Source organism: Vicia villosa, unplaced genomic scaffold (genome assembly GCF_029867415.1).
Source record: "Vicia villosa cultivar HV-30 ecotype Madison, WI unplaced genomic scaffold, Vvil1.0 ctg.002204F_1_1, whole genome shotgun sequence".
Classification (NCBI taxonomy): domain Eukaryota; kingdom Viridiplantae; phylum Streptophyta; class Magnoliopsida; order Fabales; family Fabaceae; genus Vicia; species Vicia villosa.
The window spans coordinates 90,979-112,773 of record NW_026705865.1 but is presented as its reverse complement, the minus strand read 5'-3'; the positions used below and the strand labels follow the sequence as shown (position 1 = coordinate 112,773).

Below are 21,795 nucleotides of genomic sequence, written 5' to 3'. Positions count from 1 at the left end.
GGAGAGACGAGAGTGTCAGGTCCGACGATGGAATGCGTTGGTTTACGGCATCGAGTGAAGCTTCACCGGAGAAGAGACGCCATGGCCACCGTTCATGCGTCTGAGTCGAGAGAGAACTCCATCAGCCACAAACAAGTAACCCTAGATTCCCAATTTCTTTTATTGATTTCTCTTTTACTTTAATCTTTTTTCATTTTTATTGATTATTGTGGATTGATTGAAAATGATAATAAAACTATATGGATCAAACAAAAAACTCTCCCGGGCCTGATTTCTTTCACCCCCCTGGCCCACTGTCTTCATTTTTTGCATAAAAGAAAACTCTACAAAACGCCCTTGGGCTGGGCCATGCGCCTAATTGCTCCTTACACCAATAATTGCAATTTGCACCCCCTGTTCATGTTAGATTCAAGTTTTAATTAGTTTTTTTTCTTTTCTTTTTAGGTAACAAAAACATTAATCTCCACTATCATTTTTAGACTTCATTACTGATTTTTGCCATATAAAAAATGCACATAAAAATATTAGTTAGGCTAATTCTCTTTGCTTAATTAGAATTCCTTTTCTTCATAAAACCATAAAAATAAATAGTTTTTCCTGATGATTCAAAATTAGCCTCCCATGTAAATAAAAATAGAATTGCTCATGAATATCTTTGTGAATAATGTGAATTTTAATTCTTTTCTTTTGTGAATATTTTCTATATTGTGAAATGCTTAATTGTTTTTTCTCTTCCCCATTTTTCTCTTAGAAGCAATTCATAACATAGACGTAGAAATTAGGCATAGTTCCCTATTTTTTCATTCTTTTTCTTTACAACCATAAAACATTAATAAATATTCAAAATAAAATCCCCATAAAAAATACAAAGAAAATACTTAAAACACTAATAATCAAAGTGAAAATTCTTAAAAAGGGAATGGAAGCTTGAACGTCCCTTGCTTTAGGGAACGTTCGAGTGCTTGGATCTCCCTTGCTTTAGGGAACCATTCGAGCGTAAGTTCCCACTTCTAAAAAACATAAACCAAAGAGTAACTCGAGTTTCCCTTGCTTTAGGGATTTCCTCGAAACGCTCAAAATCTCTCTCTCTTCTCTCCTTTCTTAAGGGCATCGTTATCTCCGCTCCATTGCATCCTAGGCGATCCCTTATGCAAGAGCGCGAGCGTTAACTCCGCCCAACTAAAAAAAACACCAAAACAAACAGAAAATCGTGAGCCGAGCTACGGTAACTCTGATTCCTGAAAAGGATACGTAGGCAGCGGGGTAGGGCCCGTGCGAGTACAATTCTTTATTTTCCCTACATTTTGCATTCATTTCGCATTTAGACATAGACATAGTACACACCCTTTAGATAGAAACAAACATAGGTGGATACCATCGAGTACGATGGGCGTGAGGGGTGCTAGCACCTTCCCCTCGCGTAACCGACTCCCGTACCTTGATTCTCTGGTCGCAAGACCCTGTTCCTTCCTTTGTTAGGTTATCCGGTATTCCTTTCCCTTATGGGATAAATATATTGGTGGCGACTCTGTTCATTTTTCGCGAGCGTGCGACAGCTGGCGACTCTGCTGGGGATGTTGCTAGACCTGTTGCTGGTCCATCCTTAGTGAGTCGATCCTAGCCTGCGTTTGTTTGTTTATTTACTGGGTGTTTACTTGTTTTATGTCTATATCTTGTATATATGTTTGCATGTTTATTTTCTGCTCGCATATCATGTTTATTTCTGTTTGCATATCATGCATATGGATATATTCTGTGTTCCTTGGGGTCTTCTGTTCTGTTTTGCAGGTTGGGTGGGATGTTTTGTGAGGTAAAAGGCCCACTACCCAGGCCAAGTGACACATAGGATTAGCGTGGATGCTCATGTTGACTCCCGTGGCCCTTGCTACGATCGAGCTCAACATGGGGTACCACAACTGGGCGAGGTTCTTTCAGGGGACACTGTGTCTGGCACCCTTGTTGCCTCAAACACTTTGTACCCCATGGGAACTGTAGACCCTAATGACCATTAGGGACCACCTGTCCGTGTCTAGAATTCATACCCGTGAGATTGGAGTGGGACAGGAAACCTTGGCTCCTACATACCTCTGGCTCTCCATATTTGAGATGGACCTTTATTTGGTCTATTCTCATGGTGCTTGATGTTCTGGCATTCCAAAAAGGCGTCGAACCTTTGATCCTGTGACATCTGGCCTGTACAGAGGTTTTACATCAGTCATTCAGAGGATTGCACAGATTGCTACTCAGATTATATGGACCTTGATCCCATGCCTGCATTGCATAACATCATTGTTTTATCCACTTCATTTGTGAGGAATTCTAAAGTCTATTTCCAAAAAAAGAAATGAAAAGAAAAAGGAAATAGAAAAGAAGGAAAAAAAGAAAAGAAAAGATATTATATACAAAAAGGCTTGGATTCCAAAAGAAAAAGAAAAAAGGAAAGTGCGAAAAGACTTTAGGATCCCTCATAAATGAAACATGCATCCATACTATCATGCATTTCATGGTTCAATCAGAAGCTTGTGGGAGCCCTTCCTTTCAAATTCCGACTTCAACAACAAAGTTGACTTCTCACCGCTATGTGCTCAAAAGTTAACATTGGAACAACTCTATGGGGTTTTGAATGAGATGAGAACAGAAATGGAGACTGACATGAATCAGTGTATGGAGGTTATTCAAGTGTTTTCTTTTTGACAAGAAAAATTGAGACGAGTTCCTCCTAGGCCAAATGCAAATGTTGATCTCACCCATGAGAAAGTCTTATGTATCAGAATGTTTGAAATAATGTTTAGATTCCTATTCTTGGTAAAGAGAATTTGATCATTGAAGTCTTCGAGTTTCCAAGTATTGAATTTGACAAAAGGTTCGACCTCTTGGAGAAAAGGTTGAAAGCCATTAAAGGTCGTGACTCCTTCGAGTTAGACATTGTGTATTTGTGCCTAGTGCCTGATGTCAAGAGCTATAAAGGTCATTTACTCTCACTCTGATTGGTTTGGATATTGAAGCTAAGTTGGTAATCATCTCTTGCATGTGTGGAAGTTGCTTGGGGCTCCCGATCGAGGGATAAGCAAGACGTACTCTTATCTTGAGCATTGCATCATTCGCATTGCTCGAATCCCTTAAAGCATTACAAATTCCTGGGTGACTTTGTCAGAATCTCTTTCCATGTGGTAATCAAAAGTGTTTTACACAATGCTTCTCATTCTCAATGTTCTACTTCATATCTGAGTTGTCTCTTCTCAGAATTTCCTTCTCAGTGGCCTCCGCTTATTAACAGAGACGAGAAGAATATGAGAAACAAATGGATGTGATTCTATTGCCTTATGCCCGTTCGCTTCCCTGTTTGTTGGAATTCCAATTGGTTAAGATTCTAGTATTGGGTCTTCTTCACCATAAGTATCTCTCTTGAGTTGATGATCATACAAGATTCTTCCCATTTATGATGGCGATTACTACTCTAGCAACTATGCTTGGGGCTCCCGCACGAGGGATAAGCAAGACATATTCTTATCTTGAGCACTGCATCATCCGCATCGCTCGAATCCCTAAAGTAAGGCAAAAGTTTACAACTCTTGGGTGACTTTGTCGAATTTTCTTTTGAAGTAATCTAAAGTTTTTGGAAGGAACTGCAAAAAGTATTCGAGATCAACAAGTCCAGACGGAGTCAGGTCTCCTCAACAATGGAAACCATCTAGTTCTTTATTGCATTCTCATTTGTAACATTTCATTGTTTGTTTAAGCATTGCTAATATGTAAAAAAACTTGTCAATTTCTGAATGAAAATCATAATGTATTGTTTATGTTCGTCTTGAAGAAATCCATTCGTTTTCACTCATAAAATGTTTGTGGCATTACGATACCAACTTTACTAATTGTTTGCTTATGCAAAAAGCTGAGGGAGAATGATGAAAAATAAAAACGCAAAAATCTCTAATCATGTGTTTTCGAATAAAAACCCTACTAAGGATGTACAGGCATTGTTTCAAATCCCCAAACACCGGAGATATAAGGGAGATAGACCCTCGTCAACCCCTTTGAGCCTTGAAGTAGGAGTTTCTTTTCTAATCATAAAAAACCCTTATTTTAACCTTGGGGCAGGGTAGTGTTCATTTAACTTGATCGAGTGTTCAAAACTCACCAAAAAGGTATGCATATAAGGATACAACAATGGTTATCCTTCCAAAGGTTGAGGAATGTCAAAACCGCAATGATTATCCATTTTCCATCGAGAGATCAAGAGATGACGATACCACAATGGTAATCCTTCATCAAATCAAAGGAGTGAGGCAGTCGCAATCACCTCCAACAAATCAAAGACTATGCGAGGTCACACGACTTGTTCAAAAAAAAAAAAGCAAAAAAAAAATGGCGAAAAAATAATGAAAATAAAAAAAAAGATGAAAAGAAAATGGCAAAAGAAAAAAGATAATGAAATTGCCAAGAAAGAACAAAGTCGTGTGACAATGAATCAGAAGAATAAAAGGTGAGCGACCGTCATGTCCAAAGAACCTCATTGATTCCTCAACCATTTCAAATTCCTTGTGAGGAATGAACACTCGTGTTGAGTTAATTAAACATAGGACTGGAGAACATCACGAAGGGGGGTGGGTACAAATAATTTTGAGCCTAAGAATCCTTTGTTTTCTGAAAACCATGAACCCGACCAAGTTACAACCCCTAAAAGTCCTAATTGAAGTAGGGTTTGTTTTGAAAACACACTCCGACGAGATAGCGTTCAACTGACTCCCAATGAAGCGAGACTCATATCCATGTTGGTATCGTATGCTTGCTTTATCTTCCATATGCAAAAATCGAGGTTGTGTCGCAACCTCATCTCATAAAAAGTTTACAACTTCAAGACTAACATAGGCTTTGCATTAGAATTATCATTCTTAGAATTAACATTCTTTTGCATGCCAAATATGTGCTTAACATCAAGGAAAGTTTCAAAGATCAGAATCAGTGAGTAACTTGATCATGTCAAGGTACAAGAGACTTGAGAACTCCGAGGAGTAAAAGCCAATCATCCCAAATGCTGACCACCAAGGGGCAAGTTATCCAAAGAACTCCGTTGGGCATGAACAATTAATACTTTCTTTGATTACCATGAGGGGAAGACTTTGAAGACTCCGTTGAGCGTGGTAAAGTTGTTTCCATGTTGTTTGACTTCAAAACAAAGAAAGATTGAGGATTCTAGTAAGATATACCTAATCAGGGTGTAGCGGTAAAAATGTGACTCGACGCGCTTTCGCGCAATCGAAGTACAACAGAGTCGCCACCGAACTTTATTTATCCCAAGGAGGAAAGGGAAAATATCGATAAAACCCACGGATAAAAGGAAAACGGATAAGATGGTCTTCGCAACCAAATTAGGGTTCGGGAGTCGGTTAAGCAAGGGGAAGGTATTAGCACCCCTCACCTCCATCGTACTCGATGGGACCCATTTAGTTAGTTTCGTGTTTGAGTGTTTAGTGTAATGTTTGTGTTCTTGTGTTCTTATGCTTATTAATCGAGAAAAGATGAAAGAAATGTTTTTTAGGGTTTTTTATTATTATGAAGAAAAAGAAATGATTTTTTATTATTATGCTCGCCAAGACGTTTGTATCTTGTGCCTACGTATTCCCTAGTGCAATGGGAAAGTCAGAGCAATCGTAGTTCGGGCGAAGAACCACGAAAAGTTTGTTAATTGATTTTAGCGAGAGGTACTCGATCGCTTTCAAATGGAAATACTACGTGCACATGGATATGATATCACTACAAGAATGGATGACTAAATCAAGATAAGACATGATTTTGGCCATCATCGCATTCGAGTGGAAGATGTTCGATCTTCACATGTGGAAGTATGTTCGTATTGAAAATTGGATAAGTGTCTCGTTTATGAAAAGAGTTTTAAAAGCCATAAGGCAAAAAGGTTGAATGAAATTGAAGTTGTGTTTTAAAGGGACATTTAGCAAAGGATTGAACATAGGTGTTCACCTAGCGCGTCTTTACCCAAGGTATTGAACAGGAGCGAGCCCCATTGTCACTTGTTGTCCAAGTTAATTAATTTTGGTTCGAAAGATCAGGGTATTCAAGAGGTGTGCACTTCTTGTCACAAGATCTTTCGGTTTGATTAATGCATTTTAATTCGAAAGATCAAGGTATTCAAGAGGTGTTCACCCCTTGTCACAGGATCTTTCGGTTTGATTAAGTGTTTTAGATTCAAAAGATCAAGGTATTCAAGAGGTGTACACCCCTTGTCACTCAATCTCTTGGTTTGATTGATGTATTTTGATTCAAAGGATCAAGGTATTCAAGAGGTGTGCACTTCTTGTCACAGGATCACTTTGATTAATTAAAGAGTTTTGGTTCAAGAAAATCAAGGTATTCAAGAGGTGTGCACTTCTTGTCACTTGATTTCTCGATTTAAGAAAGTTTTTTATTGTTTGATTCAAAGGATCGAAGGTATTCAAGAGGTGTTCACCCCTTGTCACTTAATCACTTTGATTTAATTAATGGGTTTTAGCTTCAAAAGATCAGGGTATTCAAGAGGTGTTCACCCCTTGTCACAAGATCTTTCGATTTAATTAAAGAAAGGTTTAAAAAAAGTGTTAATCCAAAAGAATCGAGGTATTCAAGAGGTGTACACTTCTTGTCACCCGATTTTTTCGGTATGGTTTAAAGGATTTTTGTAAAGAAGAAACTCGACATTGAATCGAGAAGTTATTATGAAGCGACTTGGCGTTGGACCAAGGTTTATTTATTTTATGGGAAGTGAAAAAAATGATTGATTTGAAAAGACTTGGCAATGGACCGAGATTTAGATTTATTTAGATGAAAATTATTTCTTGAAGCCTTGTTTAATCAATTAAAATGTACTTAACTAATTAATTAAGTTATTAAAAAAAATTACCTAACAAAAATCAACTAGTTTAAACAAACAAGCTAGTAAAAATAAAGAAATTAAAAGGTGGAAATTGGGCTATGGTGGCGTGAAATCCGGATGGATGTGTGTAAGGCCCAACATTATTTGAGAACTGAAGAATGGAAAAATAAAAAAAGAATTCTGGGCCGGACCGGGTCGGGTCAGGGATGACCCGGATCCGAGGGCCCTTCAACCTCCCAAGACCGGGTTCAGAAAACCCTAATCCAGCCACACAACAGAAACAACATAGCTTCCATTTTCACGAAATCAGAAAACATATCCGCTACTCTTTTCTCTCGATCTCTCGCGGTTCACTCTCACAGTTTCTCTCTCAATGAAATCGATTCCGCCATGGATAGAGATATCAAAGCTCAGACGGAATCTCGCCACTTCTCTCTTCTGTAGCTCACTCTCAATCGCTCATTTCTTTCACAGATTCAAAGCAAATCAATATTCAAACAAAGCACATAAACCCAATTCCCACATGAACCCTAAAACCCCATACCAATATGATTTGAATGTTGCAAATTACATGGAGAAATCAACAGAAAGCAATAACTTAGTACCGAATAAATGAAAATGGGAAAGCTTCGAAAACCGAATTCAGGTATGGTCTTCTTCTGCTCTGCTTTGCACGTGTCTTCTTGCTATCTTCTTGCTAAGATTGAACTCTCGGTGGTCTGATCTTCTTAACCGTCTTCTGCTATTCGCGTGAGTGTGAGGAGATGATCGTTGAAGGTTCTTGTAGCGTGTTTAATGAGTGTGTTATTGTTTCTGGGTGAAGGTTTGAAGTGGTTTTGAGGTGAAGTTCAGTCGCTGTGTTGGTTCTGAATTGTAAGAGAATGAAACCGATTTAGTTAGGTTTCAAGGGTGTGAGTTTTGGTTTTGAGTTGGTGAGTATGAAGGTATGAGTGTGGCAGGGTATTGAAGTTAACGTTTGAAGGTTATGGCTAAAAGCATGAACTTGTGAAGGGTTTAAACTGAGTTGTTGTTGTATGGGTGTTTGAAGGTTTGTTTCTGAGTTATCCGAATGAAAGATTAATGGCTACTCCTTTTCTGAATCGTTTCTTCCCCCCCTTGCAGATGTGTTTTTGCTCCGTTTTATAGATGGATGAAGGTGATTTTAGGGGGGAAATTAGGATGAAATTTGAACAATTTTGCCTTGCTGATTTATGGCTTTTTGTTTTGCAGATTATGGCTTGAACAAATTGGTGTAATTTCTGCTCTGTTTTTTTCAGGTTTTGGCATGCTTATGGGACAGCAAATTTGAACTGTTATTTTTGTTTGTATTGGAGCAGGGATGCAGCATAGGATAGCAACTTTTTGGACAATACTGCTTGTTTTGAGACAACAGGGGATGATAGTGATAGGACACGTGAAAAAACTTTGGTCTATTTTTGTACTATTTTGTGTAAAATTAAAAAAATGTAATTTGGGCCTAACCAAACAAAATGGGCCTTGACTAAGAAACATATAGTATATTTTTTTTTTGGGAATAGAAACATATTATACTAAACACAAGTCAATTAATTTTAGTTTTCTAACGAAATTAAATTAAAAAATAAAAAAATCAAAAAATCAGAAAACATATTGATCAAAATAATAATAATAGAAGGAAACAATCAAAATTAAAATAATGATATTAAACATATTTATTTATTGTTGGTTTTTTGAATGAAATATGAAAATGTAAGTGAACTATACTAATTATATATGAGATTTCTTGTATAAATGAGAAACGAAAATTAAGAAATTTACAAAGATACATAATGCAAGCTATTTAGTTAACTTTAAAAATCGATATGCAATGATGTGATGATTGAATGATGAATGCATGCGACACATCCAAACGAATGAAATACATAGGGCAAAAATTGGGGTGCGACAGATGCCCCTATTTAAGTTTCTTCTATCGAAGATGTGAAGAGACTTAAATACAAAGTACACAATTTTTGTCCTCCATATGCAAATGGAATGCAATGCATGGACTCTTTTTTGTTATTTTGAATGCAATATGATATGAGACACTGTGACTTCTGCGGGGAATTAGTGCCACAAGAGACAAACTAATGATGGAGAGACTTTGAAACGAGTGATAAAACTCTGGGTAGAAAAAAAGTAAGAACGTCTAAGGGTGGCATTAGACGATACCAATAATCAGATAAATTTGAGAGTGACATTGAATGGTTATGACATCCGATAACAGGCTTTGGATGACAATGAAGATTTATGACATCTGATAACAGGCCTCAGATGGCAATGAAGATTATGACATCCGATAACAGGCTTTGGATGACAATGAAGATTTATGACATCTGATAACAGGCCTCAGATGGCAATGATATCCAATAACAAGCTTTGGACGACAATGAAAGGTTATGACATCTGATAACAGGCTTTGGATGACAATGAGAGGTCATGACATCCGATAACAGGCTTTGGATGACAATGAGGATTTATGACATCTGATAACAGGCCTCAGATGGCAAATGAAAGATTATGACATCCGATAACAGGCTTTGGATGACAATGAAGATTTATGACATCTGATAACAGGCCTCAGAATGGAAATGAAAGATTATGACATCCGATAACAGGCTTTGGATGGCAATGACATCCGATAACAGGCTTTGGATGACAATGAAGATTTATGACATCTGATAACAGGCTTCAGACGAAAGAAAGATTATGAATCCAATGACTAGCTTTGAATGAAAGGACAAACAACATTTGGTAGCTGCCAAGTAAGTTGGGCTTTGATCTCAAGGTAAAGATATAAATGAGTATGAATTTTGTTTAGATGCATGATTTTTTTTGAATTTTCTATGCATGATATGTGAATGATGAATGTAATGCAGTTGATTATGACAACTGAGGTAGACTCTTTTGTGAAGGAAGATTGGAACTCTGATTCCTCAACACAAGAACATTGTCAACTCTGTTATGTCATACTGACGATCCTTTTGGGAAGGACTGCTAAACTGCTTGGGGATCGTTGAAGAAAACTGCCCCTGATTGACTGCTTGTTAACTAATCCTTGCTTCAGTTCTTGAAATGAATGTGGTAATACTTGCCCCTAGTATAACTTTTGAATAACAGGATCTTGAAGTAACTTGCCCCTGATAAGATCACTGATCAAGTTTCTCGACTGTTTGAACTTCCCAAAAGATGAGTACTTGCAAATAAAATATTCATTCAAAATGGTAATTTTAATGCAACGCTCAAAGCATATTTTGAAATCAAAGTCATTTAGGAATGATATTATTGATGTAAAGCAAATGAATCACAGGGTCTAAACACAATAGTCAAGACAATCAAAGTGATGGATAAATCAAAAGGTATGGTAAAACAAACGATTTGCAAAGATCTTTAGGAGTCAGGTTAACGCAACCTTGCTGTAGTATGCCTTCAAAATAAACCTTGCTTCAATTAGGTCTTTTGAAGGTTGTAACGTGGCTTGGTTCACGGTTTTAGAAACAAAGGAAATAGGCTCAAAGTATATTCGTACCCACCCCATTCTTCGTGATGAACTTCAATCCTACGCTCAGTTAAATCAGACTATACATTCAGGTTCCAAGAGACTTTGGAATTGCACCTATGATGGTTTAAAGGCCAAGGGAATCTTTAAGATTGCAGTCACTTCTTCCTTTCGATAATCACAACATTTTATGGTTGTTCAAGGAATTTATTTACTTCTCTTTTTTGCTTTATATCCCTAACTTTTGCCTGAACTGTTTCTTTTTTAGGATTACAGTCAGCGGGATGCCCAATTTTGCCTAAGTCTCCTTCGTAGGTTTTGACTTAGCGGGCTTTTTTCTTGAATTTTTTTTTGATATTGGAAAGATAGTGACTGCCTTGATAATGATTGATGATAACCATCTTGGTCACTTTTGATCGAAACCCTTATTGGAAGGTGTACTTAATGATTATCTTGAATTTGAATGCACAGGCAAATTAACTGAGAACTACCCTGCCCCAGGTTAAAATTGCGGGTTTTTCGTTTAAAAAGAAACTCCAACTTCGAAGGCTCAGAGGGGTTGACAAGGGATTAACTTCCTTATTTCTCCAGTGTTTGGGGATTGAAACAATGCCTTTACATCATCAGCAAAGTTTTATTTAAAAGCATACAGTTCAACAATTTGGGTATTTCGTTGTCATCATCCTCCCTCCAATCTTTGCATAAAGAAAAAGAACAAGAGATATATTTTTGTTGTTTTTTTTTTTTTTAAAGATAAAGTATAAAGATGAACACAATGGATTGAATTGAAACACGCAATGCTCATTTCATTAAAATTAATAATTAAGAACAAACAAAATTCAAATGCAGTACACAAGATAAAACAAGGAAATTGCAAACAGAAGGAAACAAGGCCTAGTGACTAATCAGTGACAAGGAGGAGCTGTCCTGCCTGAAACACTCGGCTTTAGGGAAGTAGGTTGCCATTCTCAATCTTCAGCCACTTTTGTCATGCTCGGGCAAAGGATTCTTGACAACATCAGGATTGATATACTCGAAAGAGAGAATCTTTGCATTGATCAACTCTCGGACTCTTGCTTTAAGAGGGAAGCATCTTTCCAAATCATGACCGGCCGCACCTTGATGAAAAGGACAGTGAAGATCAGATCTAAAACCTTCATGGAGAGGATTTCGAGAAATATAAGCTCTTGTCGTAATCAGCCCTTTCTGAACCAACACAGGATATAGCTCAGTGTAAGACATGGGAATAGGATCAAAGTGACTCCTGTTACGATTTTGATTCTGGTTAGCAGCTTGACCTTGAGGAGCTTCACCATTCATCATTGAAATAGGATCAGAGCGGTGAGGCCTCTTTTGTTGTTTCCTCAATGCTTTATTCAGATCCTTGTCTTGCCCCTGATTTCCTTGACTTTGTTGAGGGATAGGCAAAGATTGTTGATCAGGAAGTTTTGAGAAGGAGGGTTGAGGAAGATCCATAGGAGACGGGCCATAGGCTTCCACTTGAGCAACCACCGGATGATATTGCCTTTGAGCTACAGGAGCATGCATTTCTGGTGCAATGATCGGTAGAGAGATTTTTCTTTCTTTCAGCAAGGCTTTCAAAATTCCCATGATATGATTCATCTGCTCCCTCAACTGGCTAATTTCCACTCGCAACAACTTTTGTTCTTGTCGAAGCTCTTCCACAATCTTCGGATCCATGCTTCTAGTCAATGTGTCGAGGAATCAACTTGACGATTGATGGTGACTGGATGAAAGAGACAGTTGGAATGAGGTACAAGGACTACCTGGATGTATGCATGATGCAAATGATATGTCATGCAATGTTGGACGGAAAGCAAAAAACTTATTGGGGAAGATTCCTTAAGTTAGGATAGTTCTAATTTCTTTACCCAAGAATCCCCTCACAAGGTTAGCCCTATAGTTTTTGGATATAACATAACCTCTACAGATGGAACGGGTTCTAAAGGTCCTTGGAGTTAGCGACGAAATCAGATTTCTGCCATGCGATGGGCGAACCATCTTATGACAAATTTCATGACTAAGTCTCCTCCAAGTGGGGTTCTCGTATTAGCCATTCAAGGTGTTCACCTTGGGGACTAGCACTACACAACCACCTCCTAACTTATGTTTTTCTCTTGTTTTTCAAAGCTTGGGTTGAGAGCTTCACTCAAATATCATCCCTATACCCACAATTGAACATATACAGAAATAAATAAAAAGCAGTAAAGCAAGAGTAAAGAAACATAAATAATACGAGAATAAAATATAAAGAGCATAAGAATAAGCATAAAGAATATATGAACAAACAAAAGTAAACACTCAAGCATAAAACAAGCTAAACTAGGGTTGACTCTCTTAGGATTGTCCCCAGCAGAGTCGCCACTTTCTGTAGCGGTAAAAATGTGACTCGACGCGCTTTCGCGCAATCGAAGTACAACAGAGTCGCCACCGAACTTTATTTATCCCAAGGAGGAAAGGGAAAATATCGATAAAACCCACGGATAAAAGGAAAACGGATAAGATGGTCTTCGCAACCAAATTAGGGTTCGGGAGTCGGTTAAGCAAGGGGAAGGTATTAGCACCCCTCACCTCCATCGTACTCGATGGGACCCATTTAGTTAGTTTCGTGTTTGAGTGTTTAGTGTAATGTTTGTGTTCTTGTGTTCTTATGCTTATTAATCGAGAAAAGATGAAAGAAATGTTTTTTAGGGTTTTTTATTATTATGAAGAAAAAGAAATGATTTTTTATTATTATGCTCGCCAAGACGTTTGTATCTTGTGCCTACGTATTCCCTAGTGCAATGGGAAAGTCAGAGCAATCGTAGTTCGGGCGAAGAACCACGAAAAGTTTGTTAATTGATTTTAGCGAGAGGTACTCGATCGCTTTCAAATGGAAATACTACGTGCACATGGATATGATATCACTACAAGAATGGATGACTAAATCAAGATAAGACATGATTTTGGCCATCATCGCATTCGAGTGGAAGATGTTCGATCTTCACATGTGGAAGTATGTTCGTATTGAAAATTGGATAAGTGTCTCGTTTATGAAAAGAGTTTTAAAAGCCATAAGGCAAAAAGGTTGAATGAAATTGAAGTTGTGTTTTAAAGGGACATTTAGCAAAGGATTGAACATAGGTGTTCACCTAGCGCGTCTTTACCCAAGGTATTGAACAGGAGCGAGCCCCATTGTCACTTGTTGTCCAAGTTAATTAATTTTGGTTCGAAAGATCAGGGTATTCAAGAGGTGTGCACTTCTTGTCACAAGATCTTTCGGTTTGATTAATGCATTTTAATTCGAAAGATCAAGGTATTCAAGAGGTGTTCACCCCTTGTCACAGGATCTTTCGGTTTGATTAAGTGTTTTAGATTCAAAAGATCAAGGTATTCAAGAGGTGTACACCCCTTGTCACTCAATCTCTTGGTTTGATTGATGTATTTTGATTCAAAGGATCAAGGTATTCAAGAGGTGTGCACTTCTTGTCACAGGATCACTTTGATTAATTAAAGAGTTTTGGTTCAAGAAAATCAAGGTATTCAAGAGGTGTGCACTTCTTGTCACTTGATTTCTCGATTTAAGAAAGTTTTTTATTGTTTGATTCAAAGGATCGAAGGTATTCAAGAGGTGTTCACCCCTTGTCACTTAATCACTTTGATTTAATTAATGGGTTTTAGCTTCAAAAGATCAGGGTATTCAAGAGGTGTTCACCCCTTGTCACAAGATCTTTCGATTTAATTAAAGAAAGGTTTAAAAAAAGTGTTAATCCAAAAGAATCGAGGTATTCAAGAGGTGTACACTTCTTGTCACCCGATTTTTTCGGTATGGTTTAAAGGATTTTTGTAAAGAAGAAACTCGACATTGAATCGAGAAGTTATTATGAAGCGACTTGGCGTTGGACCAAGGTTTATTTATTTTATGGGAAGTGAAAAAAATGATTGATTTGAAAAGACTTGGCAATGGACCGAGATTTAGATTTATTTAGATGAAAATTATTTCTTGAAGCCTTGTTTAATCAATTAAAATGTACTTAACTAATTAATTAAGTTATTAAAAAAAATTACCTAACAAAAATCAACTAGTTTAAACAAACAAGCTAGTAAAAATAAAGAAATTAAAAGGTGGAAATTGGGCTATGGTGGCGTGAAATCCGGATGGATGTGTGTAAGGCCCAACATTATTTGAGAACTGAAGAATGGAAAAATAAAAAAAGAATTCTGGGCCGGACCGGGTCGGGTCAGGGATGACCCGGATCCGAGGGCCCTTCAACCTCCCAAGACCGGGTTCAGAAAACCCTAATCCAGCCACACAACAGAAACAACATAGCTTCCATTTTCACGAAATCAGAAAACATATCCGCTACTCTTTTCTCTCGATCTCTCGCGGTTCACTCTCACAGTTTCTCTCTCAATGAAATCGATTCCGCCATGGATAGAGATATCAAAGCTCAGACGGAATCTCGCCACTTCTCTCTTCTGTAGCTCACTCTCAATCGCTCATTTCTTTCACAGATTCAAAGCAAATCAATATTCAAACAAAGCACATAAACCCAATTCCCACATGAACCCTAAAACCCCATACCAATATGATTTGAATGTTGCAAATTACATGGAGAAATCAACAGAAAGCAATAACTTAGTACCGAATAAATGAAAATGGGAAAGCTTCGAAAACCGAATTCAGGTATGGTCTTCTTCTGCTCTGCTTTGCACGTGTCTTCTTGCTATCTTCTTGCTAAGATTGAACTCTCGGTGGTCTGATCTTCTTAACCGTCTTCTGCTATTCGCGTGAGTGTGAGGAGATGATCGTTGAAGGTTCTTGTAGCGTGTTTAATGAGTGTGTTATTGTTTCTGGGTGAAGGTTTGAAGTGGTTTTGAGGTGAAGTTCAGTCGCTGTGTTGGTTCTGAATTGTAAGAGAATGAAACCGATTTAGTTAGGTTTCAAGGGTGTGAGTTTTGGTTTTGAGTTGGTGAGTATGAAGGTATGAGTGTGGCAGGGTATTGAAGTTAACGTTTGAAGGTTATGGCTAAAAGCATGAACTTGTGAAGGGTTTAAACTGAGTTGTTGTTGTATGGGTGTTTGAAGGTTTGTTTCTGAGTTATCCGAATGAAAGATTAATGGCTACTCCTTTTCTGAATCGTTTCTTCCCCCCCTTGCAGATGTGTTTTTGCTCCGTTTTATAGATGGATGAAGGTGATTTTAGGGGGGAAATTAGGATGAAATTTGAACAATTTTGCCTTGCTGATTTATGGCTTTTTGTTTTGCAGATTATGGCTTGAACAAATTGGTGTAATTTCTGCTCTGTTTTTTTCAGGTTTTGGCATGCTTATGGGACAGCAAATTTGAACTGTTATTTTTGTTTGTATTGGAGCAGGGATGCAGCATAGGATAGCAACTTTTTGGACAATACTGCTTGTTTTGAGACAACAGGGGATGATAGTGATAGGACACGTGAAAAAACTTTGGTCTATTTTTGTACTATTTTGTGTAAAATTAAAAAAATGTAATTTGGGCCTAACCAAACAAAATGGGCCTTGACTAAGAAACACATAGTATATTTTTTTTTTGGGAATAGAAACATATTATACTAAACACAAGTCAATTAATTTTAGTTTTCTAACGAAATTAAATTAAAAAATAAAAAAATCAAAAAATCAGAAAACATATTGATCAAAATAATAATAATAGAAGGAAACAATCAAAATTAAAATAATGATATTAAACATATTTATTTATTGTTGGTTTTTTGAATGAAATATGAAAATGTAAGTGAACTATACTAATTATATATGAGATTTCTTGTATAAATGAGAAACGAAAATTAAGAAATTTACAAAGATACATAATGCAAGCTATTTAGTTAACTTTAAAAATCGATATGCAATGATGTGATGATTGAATGATGAATGCATGCGACACATCCAAACGAATGAAATACATAGGGCAAAAATTGGGGTGCGACACAGGGGCAATCAAGTCGAGGAATCTCTCTCAAATTCAACTAATCAGGGGCAATTGAATCGAGGTTTAACCTTTCTCAAATTCTACCAATCTGGGGCAGTTACGTCGAGATTTGACAAATCTCTCCAAGGATCCACTGGGGCAATTTCCTTCATGGGTCATGAAACTTGGAGCACGATCCTCGGAGCTTTATTGGCCTCTCCCTAATCATAGGAGTTCATTTCTCCTGGAACCTTGGTCTCTCCCCAAGCACGGAGTTTATTTCTCCTGAGAGTTGGTTCCATTCCTCAAGTATAGGAGTTTATTTCTCCTAGGAGTTGTTCTACTTCCTTAATCGAAGTTCCTTACCTGAATTTCTCGTCCTCGACATGGTGAAGCGAGGGAATCTCCTCGAGCTGAAAATCCTCCAAGCAGTGGCACATGGTGAGGAGTCAGAAATTATTCTTCAAGTCAAAGAAGGTGCATTTTACAAATCAAAGTCCAATATCTGTTGGCACCTCCACATGGTCCTTAACACTAGGGGGATTCTCCCTGGTGTTTACCTCATCAATGCCTTTATTTGGCATCCTGCATATAGTGTTCACTGCATATAACATTGCATCCTCGAGAGCGTAGCATATCCATTACAATGGATCATTACGCCATAAAAAAACTCAAACATGCATACAAAACATGAGCCAGATAATAGGAGCTAATGTTGAATTAGAACAATGACCCATCCTCTCAAAGTTGTTACCTGTACAAACTTTGCCTGATATCTGCTATCATACTACAAACACTTTTAAGCTGCGGTGCCAATGCGAGGTATTTTCAATCTCTGACGAGTGTCTGACACAATGTCTTCTTCCATCCCTCGATGTCGAGTCGATGTTGAGTCATAGATCGCCACGAGATCTTACTCCTTTCCAAAGTGTGGAAAATCGCACGAGATTTTCTTTCGATGTTGAGTCATAAGATCGCCACGAGATCTTATTCCTCTCCAAAGTGTGGAAGATCGCCACGAGATCTTCTTTCGATGTTGAGTCATAAGATCGCCACGAGATCTTATTCCCTTTTCTTTTGTTGACGAGTTGATCGCCACGAGATCTTCTCTCGATGTTGAGTCATAAGATCGCCACGAGATCTTATTCCCGTTTCTTCTGTTGACGAGTTGATCGCCACGAGATCTTCTCTCGATGTTGAGTCATAAGATCGCCACGAGATCTTATTCCCGTTTCTTCTGTTGACGAGTTGATCGCCACGAGATCTTCTTTCGATGTTGAGTCATAGATCGCCACGAGATCTTATTCTCTTTTCTTCTGTTGACGAGTTGATCGCCACGAGATCTTCTTTCGATGTTGAGTCATAGATCGCCACGAGATCTTATTCTCTTTTCTTCTGTTGACGAGTTGATCGCCACGAGATCTTCTCCCGATGTCGAGTCTTAGGTCGCACGAGATCCTTTTCTGTTTTTGTCCTGAAGGTCGCACGAGATCTTTTCTTTCCTCTTTTTTTGTCGAGTCGATGTTGAGTCGTGGATCGCACGAGATCTATTTCCTTTCAGTCATTGTTTCATGAAACATTTCCTTTGGGAACCTTGTATTGGCACCTTGGGCTACGTTACAAGCTATCACCCTTCTTCCAATTACTCACTGTAAATATTTCCACAAGAAAAAACATTTCTCTTTCCCCAGCAGATATCAAACAAAAAATAAGGATAACATTTACACCATCTTCTCTTCAGGACAAATTTCTGGTTTTGGTATTTAATCTTCTTCCACCTCGAATGTTCGAAAGGCTAACGCCAATCTCACCTTCAGGTTCAAGACGATTAAATAGGGGCAGCTGTCATACCCCAAATTTGTCCTACCCTTTAATTTCTAACTGGCTTAGGCTTTACATTCATATAAATCACTCTATTAGGTCATCTAACACATCATACATTCATTGATCAATAAAATTGGCATTGGAATCAAGGATCTGGAATTGGTAAGGTGTCATGACGACTTTGAGGTGTACATATCAAATAACATTGACCCTTGAAGCATTGGACCGTGAAAGCGGGGTTTGGATTCATGGTTACTGTGTACTTCAGGACAAGGCTTTCCTCTATGCTTCCAATATTATCTTCAATGAGAAACTTTGTCAAGACAAAAGAGGAGTCAAAGATTAATTTGCAAAGTATGTGGTTTGAAAAAGGTTGGATTGAAGTCAAAATTTCATTGGAGATGGTAAGATTGCCATTATTATTCAAGACTAGATGAAAGGTCATATTGAAAAATTTATTCATGACATTCATTCAAGAAACCAGAAAATTTAAATCCAAATAAGGAGGGAAACTGCTTCGTCACTTGAAAAAAAAGTCAATTGCAAGTCAACTACAAAATTCCATTGTCAAATATTCATGTTCATTATAAAATCCAATTTCATCATTACACATTACATTCAAAAAGCTACAAAATCACACATATTGGCCTAAGTTGACTTTTAGTCCACTGTCGACTTTTTGCACCCTAGCCTCATCCCATCCGAGGCAGTCTCAACCTTGCCCCCATCATCATGACCCTCCTTGATTAAGCCTTGACTTGTGTCCAATTTCACTGTGACAGTTGCTCCATCATGAGAAAACCTACATATGCAATTACACAGCTTCACATCACTCTGCACCACACATTAAACACCATACAATGCATCACCTGTACTGCAGCACCATACCTGTCACATGAATCACAATTTAGAACAAAATTCAAGCATCCACCTCATATATTGGTCACCTACGGATACAACTCTTTCATACAGTTGAAGGCTTCCAAAATATACACATACAATCTTGGCATATTTGACTTACTCTTGTTCAAAAAACAGTTCCATTAACTGCCAGCCTTCCCATACAACCAAACTAACCCTGCAACATTAAACTCCAAAACCTACAAAACAAACCATACACATTACAAACGTAAAACCGAGTTCAGTCCATTCACTATGCTAAAATCCACATCTATTCATAATTATCCTATTGCTACTTCATCATCAAACTCCATATAATATCATACAAAACCAACAGAAGAAAGAAGCTATAAAACCAAATACACACATGTTCATATCTATGTACAGCCACTGCAAATACATCCATGAAAAATGCATACCTGCCAGAATCTCTAAACCCTTCCCATTGTTTTGTATATACCAATTAACCCTTTTTTTTAACAGAACCAATCTTTCACTAACTAACAGAAAATAACAATAAAAAACCAATTAACATTCAATTTTTCCCACCCTTGCAGCCAATTCCTAATATCCTAACAACCTTAGACTTCCCTAATTAACAGTCCACCATTTAACACACAAACTACGACACTGCATCGAACTAACACCGGGTCACATTCTGAATTCAAACATCATAGCTTACTAACCTTTTCTCCAATAAAATTCATGCTAGCATTCAGCATTCCAGTTCACACTCAAGTTCGCAGCCGAGCCAAATCCATTTGAAGCGCCATTCCAAAGCCATCACAGTTCAGGGGTATATCCAGTTCACGACAGAAATGCTGCATGGATTCAAAGTAAACCAAAAGCCTGCATATGACAAAATCACAAGCAATATAGGTTCAACAGCAGCATAACAGAAAAGAAAAACACAATGAAAATGAGAGAAGGCTACTGCAAGTTAAATGTTCACATTGGCAGGTGTAATCCCAAACAGAGTACGCATACAATCAAGCACAAATGTCATACATCTCAGTTGCATCAGTCTACAATAAAGCAATTCGTAAAACATACAATGAGCAACATGACTCGGAAAATACCCAGCTCAGTACAAGAAAAAGGGCAACGCGAAGATTGATGCTAGACGAGTCAGGTTTGAGAGGAACAAGTTCAAGACAAATGCAGGACATCAAATTCTTTAACATAAAAATCTGCACCAGCCTGTTACACCATACAAGTTCAAAAACCGATACAAAGACTAACTCAGTTTCCACTTGTTCTCAGCATTAACAACTAATTGTCATCAACTTCAGTCTTCAATTACTAACAAACTTTCAAGCCTACTGCCAGCTCACCAACTAACAGAATTTTCACCCTAACTAACTTTGTGACATTCCTATAACCACCTCTAACTTCTCCTAACAGAATTCCATAAAACAAAACAAAATCCCAACTACCTAACAGCACTAACAGAATCGTAACTAACTTGTTAACCTCTCATAACAGAATCTAACTGCACTAACCAACATAACTAACTCTCAAATCCTCACCCTTCAATTCATAACAGAATCCTCTCAATCCAAGGGCTCACAATCACCCTCCTCTAACTGATTCTCTCCCTCTCAATCTCTATATAATTTCACTACCCTCAATTCTCATCCTCCTCCACACGCATCCATTTCAACACACACTTCATACATCACATTCACACTCCACTCTTCATCATCTTCCTCTCCACCATAACACACCATTCACCTCCATCTTCATCTTCTTCCCACTCTCCTCTCACTTCACCACTGATAACTCCACCACTCAATCTTCACACTCATCACCTTCGTCCATCAGAAACTTCTCTTCTCTCAATCGCCTCACTCTCTCACTAAAGCTCTCTCGCCATTGTTGTGCGAGACTTCACCTCGAAGTCTCATATCAACTGAGCTTAGCCTCCATTGATTCATCTCGAACTCGCATACACGCGATCAACAACATCACACAGACAAGAAAAAACAGAGAAGGAGAAGAAGAAAAGCGCAAACAGAATAGAAGAAATAGAAGAAGAAGTTTCAAAAAACAATAAGCGCAGGGGAGACGAAATCGGAGAAAGAGAGAACTCACCAAAATCTCCATCGATCTCTCCATCATTCGGCAAGAATCATCACGAATACCTTCAATCGTCATAAGCCTTAAGAGGTCACCATCCATGCTTCAACATCGTCATCAATCTACAAGGAATTCACAACATCTTCGCATTAGCTTCAACGGAGCGAACACAATGAGGACGAATCTACGATTGCCTTGAATTGGTGTTCTTCGATTGGGATCGAGGGAGATCGGAGAGAACAAATCAGAGACGAGAGAGATGAGAAAACCGAGCGGAAGAGACGAGAGTGTCAGGTCCGACGATGGAATGCGTTGGTTTACGGCATCGAGTGAAGCTTCACCGGAGAAGAGACGCCATGGCCACCGTTCATGCGTCTGAGTCGAGAGAGAACTCCATCAGCCACAAACAAGTAACCCTAGATTCCCAATTTCTTTTATTGATTTCTCTTTTACTTTAATCTTTTTTCATTTTTATTGATTATTGTGGATTGATTGAAAATGATAATAAAACTATATGGATCAAACAAAAAACTCTCTCGGGCCTGATTTCTTTCACCCCCCTGGCCCACTGTCTTCATTTTTTGCATAAAAGAAAACTCTACAAAACGCCCTTGGGCTGGGCCATGCGCCTAATTGCTCCTTACACCAATAATTGCAATT

At 38.1% G+C, this 21,795-nt stretch overlaps 1 long non-coding RNA gene across 1 annotated transcript; it reads right to left on the bottom strand.

Annotated features, from left to right (window-relative positions):
- Positions 1-18,696: 18,696 nt before the first annotated feature.
- On the bottom strand, positions 18,697-19,376 carry LOC131638183 (uncharacterized). Its single transcript, XR_009294601.1, has 2 exons — positions 19,178-19,376; positions 18,697-19,044 (listed from the first exon to the last, which is right to left on the bottom strand). It is a non-coding gene; the product is annotated as an uncharacterized LOC131638183 (long non-coding RNA).
- Positions 19,377-21,795: the final 2,419 nt, after the last annotated feature.